Source organism: Talpa occidentalis, unplaced genomic scaffold (assembly GCF_014898055.3).
Source record: "Talpa occidentalis isolate TD23 unplaced genomic scaffold, MPIMG_talOcc4v2.1 talOcc4.354, whole genome shotgun sequence".
NCBI lineage: Eukaryota > Metazoa > Chordata > Mammalia > Eulipotyphla > Talpidae > Talpa > Talpa occidentalis.
Genome location: NW_023603785.1, coordinates 22,375 through 32,089, shown reverse-complemented (window position 1 = coordinate 32,089; position 9,715 = coordinate 22,375). Strand labels below are relative to the sequence as shown.

At 37.3% G+C, this 9,715-nt stretch overlaps 1 long non-coding RNA gene across 1 annotated transcript; it reads left to right on the top strand.

Moving 5' to 3' along the window:
* Positions 1-1,974: 1,974 nt before the first annotated feature.
* Positions 1,975-6,080, top strand: LOC119256642 (uncharacterized). The gene is made up of 4 exons (XR_005127850.2): positions 1,975-2,105; positions 3,319-3,423; positions 5,054-5,092; positions 5,648-6,080. It is a non-coding gene; the product is annotated as an uncharacterized LOC119256642 (long non-coding RNA).
* Positions 6,081-9,715: the final 3,635 nt, after the last annotated feature.

Below are 9,715 nucleotides of genomic sequence, written 5' to 3'. Positions count from 1 at the left end.
TGCTGCTTCTCTAGGTGCACACTGTACCTTTACCTTCTTTCCATTCTACCCAGCTCTTCCAACTACTTCTGATTGTTTGGGAACTTTGAGCTCTGTATGTATATTTACACACACACACACACACACACACACACACACACACACACGCCTACATTGTTATGTATATATAGCACTGTGGATATGTGTGTGTTTATAAGATCTTATCAAATCTCAATGTCTGTATTATCATTGTTTCCAACTTCCACCTTTTTCATTTCCTTGGAAACTTCATGTCATCCTCCAATAGGAATGTCTGTCCTCCACAGTAGATGGCAAGCTTTTTGAAGTGGAGAAATCAGGTCTGGCCCTCTCTAAGTGCAGTACCTCATACAAACATGTAAAAGCACCCACTGCATGGTTTTTAAAATTAATATCGTTATTTTAACAGACCTTAATTTTTATTTATTAATTGTTTAAGATTTATTTATTTATGCATACAAGAACTGGGGTACAGACCAGAGATGCGGGGAGTGAGAGGACTCACCAGAGATAGAGTGGTGAGCAGAACAGGCAGACTGACTGAAATACACTGCTGAGGGGAGCAGCAGGCGAGTCAGGAGAGGTCTGCTGTGCCCTGTGGGTAGCTCCCTGGCCGGGGATCAAACTCGTGCTGCAGTGGCTGCGGAAAGCTTCATAGGTTGTGTCTTAACCGCTTGTGCCACCAGGGAGGCCCCAGACGTTAATTTTTTTTTTTTTTTTTTTTTTTTTTTTTATAGAGGCATGTTTATTTATTTATTTATGTTTGTTTGTTCTGTTTACACATGCACTGGGTACAGTCAGAAGCGCGGGAGGGTGAGAGAATCACCAGAGCCAGAACAGGGAGCAGCAGGCAGAAGAACCGAAGTACACTGCTGAGGGAGCAGCGGGCGGCAGGAGAGGTCTGCGCGCATGTGGGACCCTCCTCCGGTGGCCGGGGAGCAGCCGGGGATCGAACCGGCACTGCAGAGGCTGAGGGCAGCTTCGCAACCCAGCGCTCAACCGCTGCGCCACCGGGGAGGCCCCAGACGTTAATTTTTTAAAGCAGTTTTGTGTTCATAGCAAAACTGAGCAAAAGTCTGGTGTTCACCCATATCCCCTCCCCCACTGCCCCATGCACACAACTTTCCCAACTATCAATATCCCCCACCAGAGCAGTACATTTAGCACAGCCAGTGAGCCAACACTCACATCATACCACCCGAAGTCCATAGTTTACATGAGGATTTGTTATCTTGTAGATTCTATGGGATTTGACAAATACATATATCCACTCTTACAGTGTCATACAAAGTTGTTTCATTGCCCTAAAAATCCCCTGAATTCCAATGATTTATCCATAATTTTGTTTTTAGCAGGATGTCATAGTTGGAATCATATAGTGTGGAGCCTTTTCAGGTTGGCTTCTTTCACTTAGTAACAATATGATGCAATTTTGAGACTTCTTGGCACTGTAAGGTTTGATATATTTGTTTTTGTTTTATTTTTGCTAAGGATACTCACTAGTGGATGAGGAAAGGGAGAAAAGCTTTTAAGTGTTGAGCAGAATCATGAACTGAAGAAGTCACCAACACTAATCAATGAAATTCTTTTTTTTTTTTTTTTTTTTTTTTTTTTATAGAGGCATGCTTTATTTATTTGTTTGCTGGTTTGTTTGTTTGTTTTGTTTATACATGCACTGGGTACAGTCAGAAGCGCGGGAGGGCGAGAGAATTCACCAGAGCCAGAGCGGGGAGCAGAGCAGGCAGAAGGACCGAAGTACACTGCTGAGGGGAGCAGCGGGCGGCAGGAGAGGTCTGCGCGCCATGTGGGACCCTCCTCTGGTGGCCGGGGAGCAGCCGGGGATCGAACCGGCGCCGCAGAGGCCGCGCGCAGCTTCGCAACCCAGCGCTCAACCGCTGCGCCACCGGGGAGGCCCTGAAATTCTTAACTTTCAGATTTAGAGAATTAAATGAATGTATTTCTCTCCTGCTGTTTTCACTTCTCTTTAAGCTTGTCATGAAGTAGATGATTCATCTGTTGTGGGATTAAAGTATTTGCTTCTTGGTGCCATTCACAAATGTCTCGGAAACTCAGAAGATGCTGTTCAGGTAAGCAGTTCATGTTGTTGTCATTGTGGAGGAAAATAAACTGAAAAGAGGCTAGGTGCATGCCTCTGAGTAAGGAGAATTTTTTAAGATTTTTTTTAATATATTTTTTTACATCATTGTTCATTTTTAAACAATATTTGCTTCCCCCCACTCCCTCAGGTGTAGTCCCCATAGCATTTCCTTCACCAGTGCACCCGTGCACCATCACCTCAATCCCTTGTGCTCCTTGAGTAAGGGGAATTTAAATGTATTAGCATTAACCTTCCTACTGCATTGTGAACTTTTATTCACTTTATTTGCTGTTAGAAGTTTGATGGTGGTTAATAGTAGTTTTTAATGTAACTTCAGATTCATAGTAAACCTCTTTACTGATGGACTTCTTTGCTGGCATTAGCTATTTCTCAAAATGACAGTCTCAATTAGAGGAGGAGGGATGGACAGTTTTGAAGGAGTAGAGTGAAGCCCCATGGTTAGAAAAAACAAAGATGATCAGGCACATCAGCACGTTCACTTCTCTTTTATTACTGCAGTGCTGGAGGTAAGATCTAGAAAGATGTTTTAGGATATGCTGTGGACATGTATGAAAAAGGAGCATATTCTCAGATATTTGGAGCGATTTTTTTTTAAAGTGTATTGTGGTATTGATTTGAGTGCTCTATGAAAGAGTTCATGTATACTGATAGTCTTTTGGCCTTTAAATCCTGGACCATTGATGTACTTGTATTATAATTTTTAATTAACCTTTAATGTGGGGTTATGATAGTTAATTCCATAGCTCTAAATAACTATATTTCATATACGTAAATACCAGCAAGATACAGTTGAGACACGCATAAGGGATGGTTCTTGGCTTATATGTTGTTTAACTATTAAAGTGCGATAGTTCAAACTTTGAGATGCAAAGATGTTCTTAGCAATAAATCAGTGGAGGCTGGTATATCCACTGGAAATTAAGTAGCACAATTTGGACTCACTAGTGAATAGCATACTCTGAAGGATGTTTATCAGCCAAGCATGTAAAAGGCCTTTTAAGACATGGATGAGGAGGAATAGGAAGAAATAAAGATGCAAAAGAAGAGAAAATCTGATATATTGTAGAATACAGAAATTGCTGAGTTCCTTCTTTTCAGCCTCTTGAAGATGTGATGAGCCTTAGGTAGGAAAATGAAGCTAGGTAGGTAAATAAATTCAAACAAAATTTGTATTCTTTCAGTTCTTTCAACGAGCTGTTAAAGATGAGCTGTGTCGTCAAAATAACTTGTATGTTCAGCCATATGCTTGCTATGAACTTGGATGTCTTTTATTAGACAAACCAGAGGTAAGACTTTGTGTATTCTCTTAAATAATGTTCATCAGTAGAAATGTGAAAACGGACAGGCAGGCACAAAGCACTCTTCATTTTAAAATAGTTTGAGTGCAGTGTTTTGTTTTGTTTTCCTTGATTTCATGTAAAATGAGTCCAAGAAGATAAAGATCCTATCTTTTTTATTTTTTTAAATTTTTTTTAATTTTTATTTTTATTTATTTATACAAGCACTGGGTACAGTCAGAAGCGCGGGAGGGTGAGAGAATTCACCAGAGCCAGAACAGGGAGTAGAACAGGCAGAGTGACGAAACACACTGCTGAGGGGAGCTGCGGGCGTGGCGGGAGAGGTCTGTGTGCCACGTGGGACCCTTGCCAGTCGGCCAGGAATCAAATGGCGCTGCAGAGGCTGCGGGCAGATTCGCAGGCCAGTGCTCAACCACTGCGCCACCGAGAGGCCCTAAAGATCCTATCTTTAAATAGAGTTGAAGGACAAATACTTTTTATCTAGAGTTAGAATTAATTACAAATTAAATTTCAGATAAAGTTTCATTTGAGGGAAAATCATTGCCTTTTTAGAATGATGTGATATGATGCAGTGTGCTTATTCAGAAGAACAAAGAATCCCATTATGATTATAGCTCTGCCACTTATTCTAGTGTCTCATTCTGGTTAAATTACTTAACCAGATACCTTCTTCCTAACCTACGAACAGGATAAACAGTATATGTCTTACTAATTTAATAAAGATGTAGTGAAATAGATAAAAATGATATGTGATTGTTTTAAAAATTTTTAATTGTCAGTTTCTATTAACCAATTTTGGGGATTTTTTAAGTATATATCTAAGTTAGTGTAAAAGGGAAGTTGTTTCTTTTTTAAAATAGCATTTCAGTAATGCCCAAATATGCTTGATACCTTCTTTTAGGACTCAGTTATGAAATACTGGCTTTCTAAATTCTAATGTTTAGTTAATTCAACTTGGCTTTCAAAGATGTTGGACCCAGTAAAGGTTGAACTAAATCAACAGAAGTATGATATTAATTTAACCCAAAAATATGTAGCCTATCTTTGCCAAAGATATGCTTTTAGTTGGTAAATCTTTTCATATGGAATTCCAATGTCAAAAATAGAAAATCAGTTTTATGAATTTTGATAGAAATTCCTCATAAGATGTTCTTTATTTTAAGGACATTTTTACTCTTTGTGTAACCTTAACATATATACATAAAATATAACAACACTGTTCTGTTTTTGGGAAAAAAAGTTGATGTTCTCACTTAATAACGCCTTCAAAAGGAGATATAACTTACTAATTCCAAATAAGCCTTTTAATTATCACTAATTTTAGGTTACTTAGTGAGATCTTAACCTAAATCATGACAACTCTTCCCAGTTGTAATATTTCATAGGATAGTAGTGAAAATTATGAAATTATTTTTCAGTTAATGTCTAGATGTAAACTTGTAAGTATCTTCATATGAAAGAAAATTTGAGTCATTATACTTGAATGAGCAATTGACTCATCTCTTTGTCTACTATGAATTGTTTTAATTAACATACCCCATTATGGCATTTTCTGCTTGACTATATGTAATTACATATTATAGATACTAAGACATTTTATCTTTTCTTCCATTCATAGACTGTAGCAAGAGGCAGAACTCTACTTCTTCAAGCAAAGGTAATTTACTGAATCAACATCTTCCAAGTGGTTCTCCTCATCCACTGTAGTGTACACAGGAGTCTGAATTCAAGGAATTTTGTGAGATGGTTGTTCTAGTTGAAAATATTTCTGGAAAGGGAAAGTGATGACTAATTGAATCAGTGAGCACTTGACTTTAAGTGCAATTTCCAAGATCATAAAAAATCAGTATGAACTTGCTCATCCTGTTTTATGAACATGCTTCTTGTTTGCATGGGAAAATAACTTGATTTCATAACTAGGTTCTTAGGATTAAGAATTTCAAGCAGCAGCTCATGTTGAGCAGAGCTTAAGACTAGTGCTTCATGACTAACATGAGGAAAGTTTTCCAACAACATCGATGACATGTGGTTGGCATTTTAAAGATGAACAAGAAGTTTGAGGTTTGGGGCTTAGAAAATGAAGTGAACTTGAGAACTTTAGTAGAAATGTAAGGGATTTTACTTTGGAAAATACAAAACTTAGCCTAGTTCACAGTGCAGTATTACAAAAACTCAGGTCAGAGTCAGTAAATGTCTTTCTTTGGTTTTACAGGAGGATTTCTCTGGCTACGACTTTGAAAACAGATTGCATGTCCGCATCCATGCTGCTCTAGCCTCTCTGAGGGAGCTGGTTCCTCAGTGACAGACCTGGAATTCCCACTCTGTCCCTCCCCACCCAGGTTCTGCACTTTAAAATAAAAACCGAGGACACAGCTCTTGTGAAGATCGGCTTTTCTTCTGAAAACCACCTGTGCCAGGGACACATTTTTCCATTTAAGCTGACATATTAAAGATCTCCTCTTTTAAACATATACCTAAAAAGTAATAATACTGATGATAATAGTAATATAAACTAACCACCTGGGGAGAGGGCTAAGTGACCTTGTTCAAACATTTTAGTTTTGTGATTTATTATTTTTAAAATGCAATCAAACTATTCAACCTATGTTCTTATAGGAACGCCTAATCTTAAGCACACATCTGACTGGGGGTAACACTAAAAGGTACCTGTAAAATTATTAACAATATCATGACATAGCATTTATATTGTGTTTTGAAAAAAAATAAAAGTGCTTTTTAGTGTTTTACTTTATCCTCAAACTATTCCTGTGAAAAGCAGCACAGATAATGTTTATTCCCCTTTTTTCAGACACTGAAGTTGAAGCAAAGAAAAGCTAATTAACTTATCCTACTTCATGTGGCTTATCGGTGGAACTATGAATAGGGTGCAATTCTCTCACTGTGGACTGAATATTCTTATTGTAAAATAAAAATAGGTTATCACAAGTTTATGCTAAAAAGCATAAACTTGTGCCAGAAACACTGATCTTCAGATTATATACAAAATATTTCAAAATGATGAACACTCTTTTCCATTGAAAGCTACCCACATAGAAGCAAGTAGTTTTGTAACCAAAAGTGTAACTGTTTTGCTAATTTAATTAGAAAGCCTCATCTGTAAACTAGACAAATAATACCTATATTTTTAAAGAGTTTTTCTTTCTTAAAAATTGTCTAATTACCAAAATTTGGAAATCTTTTATTGAGATACGAATTCCTCAAAAGGTTCATTCCTTGGAAAGGTTATTGTTGAATGAACATATGGCTTTTTGCTTCAAAATATTTGATGGCAAAGGGTTTGCTAAGTGCTCTATTACCAGGCTTTAATCATTTTTCCCTTCACTCAGGTTATTCAGTGTTACAAAAGGAGGTCAAAGTTATTTTGCAATTCTTCATTACAAAGTTTTATTGTCATTCAGTTTACTTCTTTATTTAGTATTGCACACCTGTGGGTTTTGAAGAGTATAAATACTTCTGTCACTTTCGCATATTTCTGCCATAATTGTGTGACTAACTTGACTCAGTCTTAAGGTTAAATTTAAGAAAAAAATTATATTGAGCAAAAGACAATCATTTTAGGGTCATTTATTTACATAACCTTTTGGCAGAAGCATGATCTCTTGCAATGTCAGTACTTTTATATTTCTTTTCAAAATAAGACCTGGGAAAAGCAGCTAGAATGTTGGCAGATTTAATTACTTAGTCTAGTTTTGAGGGAGTGGTCATTTTCCAAATGATCCTTCCTCAATAACTTTGCTAAAATTTGTGTATCCTCACTTCCAAGGTATTAATTCACATGGAAATTCTTCATGTTATGAATTTTGCACTGGTCTGAGCTTCTGGCTAAAGAGAAAAGATTGCTATCCTGCATTCAGTGAATGAGTAGATCTGTGAGCTTAGTAGAAGCTTTCTGAAGAGAAAAACTGGTGTCTAAAAATATTAGCCACCTGGTTTCATCAATGCTGAAAGGAAGAACATTATGAATCTTTCACATGTGGCTCAAGCCATTTTGTTGTCTTCTTCATTGCAATATATGTTGCAAACTTCTTGGTTACAATTGTGGAACATTCTGAATCTTGGAAGTTCTTCAGTTTAAACATACTTGAATTTTCATTTTAAATATTATTCAAACTTTTATTCACTATTCAAAGATTACATAAACCCTATACTTTAGAATTCTTTCAAAAAGTGTTCTGCATTAAGAGCTTTAAAAAAATTTATTTCTCCAGAGAGATTTTGAGAGTTTTAAATAAGTTTGTGGTTAACCCACGTTAAGGAGTAGACATCTTTGTACCAACTTCTAGCTGGTTCTCTTAAATAGTTAGAGCAGTCTCTCAGAGGTTTGGTGCATTTAGCCCTAGTATGCATGTGTTCACATGGCAGTAGGACATGGAGAAGGGGTAGATGAAGACTCTAAAATATCAAAGCCACGATGCAAGGATACTATCAGGTTGACTGAAATCCAAGTCTATTTTGAGTTAAGAATTCTTAAAAATTACCTGGCCTGCGTGCCATGACTTATAAAGCCTGTGAACTACTGTAGTCTGCCTGGTAATTTCGCTTGGTGTAAAATGCTCTTTACCCCCTCTGCTGAAGAAAATAATCATATAAGCAGGATTATTTGCATCCACGTGTGCCTTTTTATGTTGACGTCACTCATTCTTCCCCTTTCCTATATTGGAAGCTCTCAAATGGATCTTTTCATTTATAAGTGATAAATATGTTTTTGTATTAGATTGTGCCTATGATGAGAGAACTATCTAATATATATTTTATGTACTCAGCACAATTTTTATACATCAACACACATGGAGGCATGGTCTAATAATAATGTAATAGTCACCTTTGTGGTTATTATACTGAAGATTTTATCTTCTAGGTTAGGTTTTTTTTTTTTTTATTTTAGCACATGACACATAAGTACTGAACTGAGTATAGAATTGTTACTTTCAGATGTCACAGAAAATTAGATTTATTGTCACATATTGTGTGAGTCAATTATTTAGAGAATTTGCACTTTTATATTTCTGCCAACTAAAATTAAAGGGCAATCCATATCTGATTTTTAAATACACATATGTGTATGTGTGTATATACTCACATATATTTTCCCTGTTGTATAAAATCTAGTTTATTGCTTCTTTAAGCAAATTGTGGTGGTAAAAATTCAAAAATAGCTTTGTACCTACAAAGACATATATTTATGCATTTAGGATGTACTGTTTGGTATTCTTTTTTTTTTTTTTATCCTTGGTGGTGGTATGTTTTGTAGAAAAAAATGAAGCCCACATTGTCCCAAGAAGATGTATGGTAAAAGGTAGCATACACCCAAAAGGGGTGATCCTATTCCTTTAAATCATATACAGTGTTGTAAACTAATGGTATCTCAATAAAAATGTCAAAAAGAAGCTAAGAGGAAATACAGAAAAAGAACTGGAAGAACAAAAGAATGAAAATTGGTCCATAAAAAGATGTGCCCCTTTAGTAAAGTGTGCAAAAATCACCCAGTACACAGTGAACTTAGCTTTCCTATAAAAACTAGCAGAGGTATAAACTCTGTGGAAATAAACCTAGTTGACTGGGTATGAAATAGAAGCAACATTCTAAAACCCATGTGATCTCTGAGTTACTCTTCATTTCTCCTTCTATAGGCCAGAGGTTTTCAATTTTAGTCTTTTTCAGATTTGCCCTACTCAGATTCTAGTAGGTTCTAGGTAGGGCTTGGGACACCATTTAATCATTAGGATTATTCTAATGCAGGTGGTCTAAGTTAGAGAAACACTGTCCTAGGTTATCATCTTAGTAAAGTTAGTAAGTCTGAGAGAAGAGTCAATTCTACAGAGCAAGCTTGTGCTCAAGGTATATTGTGGGGTTGCCAAGAAAATGCTTCTAACCCATTGGCTTTTCTAATGGGTTTTAGAGCTTGCTGAGTTTTTAAAAAGCATAGATTCAGGTGAAAATGATAACTAGAAGGATATCCCATGCCATGTATCTGTTGAGTAAAGGCACAGAGGTGGGCCTCCCCGGTGGTGCAGTGGTTGAGCGCTGGGTTGTGAAGCTGCCCGAGGCCTCTGCGACCCCGGTTCGATCCCCGGCTGCTCCCCGGCCACCGGAGGAGGGTCCCACATGGCGCGCAGACCTCTCCTGCCGCCCGCTGCTCCCCTCAGCAGTGTACTTCGGTCCTTCTGCCTGCTCTGCTCCCCGCTCTGGCTCTGGTGAATTCTCTCACCCTCCCGCGCTTCTGACTGTACCCAGTGCATGTATAAACAAACAAGCAAAA